Source organism: Austrofundulus limnaeus, unplaced genomic scaffold, assembly GCF_001266775.1.
Source record: "Austrofundulus limnaeus strain Quisiro unplaced genomic scaffold, Austrofundulus_limnaeus-1.0 Scaffold4, whole genome shotgun sequence".
NCBI lineage: Eukaryota > Metazoa > Chordata > Actinopteri > Cyprinodontiformes > Rivulidae > Austrofundulus > Austrofundulus limnaeus.
Window position 1 is genome coordinate 5,736,377 of NW_013952406.1, and position 1,401 is coordinate 5,737,777.

Sequence of the window (1,401 nt, forward strand, 5' to 3'; positions counted from 1 at the left end):
TTTTTTTGAAGAGTAAGAAAGGGGTAGGAAAATATGTCTTTACTTCAACCTACTCCTTTTCAATACAGATGGTCTTGTAAGCTGCCCAATACAAAATATTCATGTATGTGCATATAGATATTTACACATTTTGTTTGTTTTATCTGTTTTGAAATAAAGCTATTTTCATTCATTCATTCATTCATTCATTCATTCATTCATTCATTCATTCAACTCTTTATTGCAGACATATTAAAATAAAAATTTGGTTTGGCCTTTGCTGAGGCTGATCCTCAAAACCCATTCTGAGTGCGTATTGAATTTTTTTTACTAATTATTTGGAATCAACTTTGTCTATTAGCAAAATATCTCATAAACAACTGGRCAAATTTCAATAAACTCCTCAAAAAAAGAGTCACAAGCTGCACTAAACAATTTATTAACTGATGTAACTAATCCAATCAAAAATGGCTGCCACAGTCAACTGGCCATGGAAAATAAAAAAAAATCTCAGTTTCAGTTTAACTTACAGACATGTTAACGTATTAGCTGAGAGTCATTTACAACCCATWCTCTGAGCACTAAYTGATCATGTGAGATATGGCAGTACAGCATGAGTTTGTGCATAATTTCACTTCCAAGATTTGTCATTGCTCAACACAAGATAATCTCAGTCTAAAAATCTGGCACTAGCTCTTTTTTTCCAAGTAAAGATGTTTAAAAGAGACTCGTCCAAATTCAAATTTCAGCTCTGTGCTGCTTCTTTTGTGATCAGGAGCTTAACACAAGGGGACAGCATTTAGCTGTGGACCATTTGCTGTGAGTGCTTTCAGCCACTGCACACAACCTAAACACAGGRAATAAAAACAATTTATTTTAAAGGGACCCTGAGAGATGACACAAGGCGCTTTTATTGATGGAAAAATACAGGTTTCAGTTTTTGAAGCATGTTTCTGATAGCAGGCTTCCCACACCATTTCTCCGTAACAGTCACATTAGGTTTAGGGTTTAATGATGACATGGTGTGAATCCCAACCACACAACTGATACGTCTTCCTCTCCTTTGGAAAAAAAAAAAACATCTGCACACCTCCCAGATCAACCAGCACTGGAAAATGATGAGTCATCCATCCATTCTGGCTCATTCAGAGAGATAGTAACAATATGAGTAAATAATTTGACTGGCATGTTTTCTGACACCTAGATTGTAATTAGTGTCTATGTAGTAGGGTGTTTTTATAGAAGTTGAACAAAATATGAACTCAAATGTGTGCTTGAGGGGAAAATTAATATAAAGGTTCACACCCACCTCCTAACACTCTCCCTTACTCACTTTCACAGCTCCTGTGACAGTCAGAGTACGTTTTGAAGGCTTGGGTTGGAAAGTGAGTCAGGTCTTCTGCTGCAGACAAACCCCCCTCC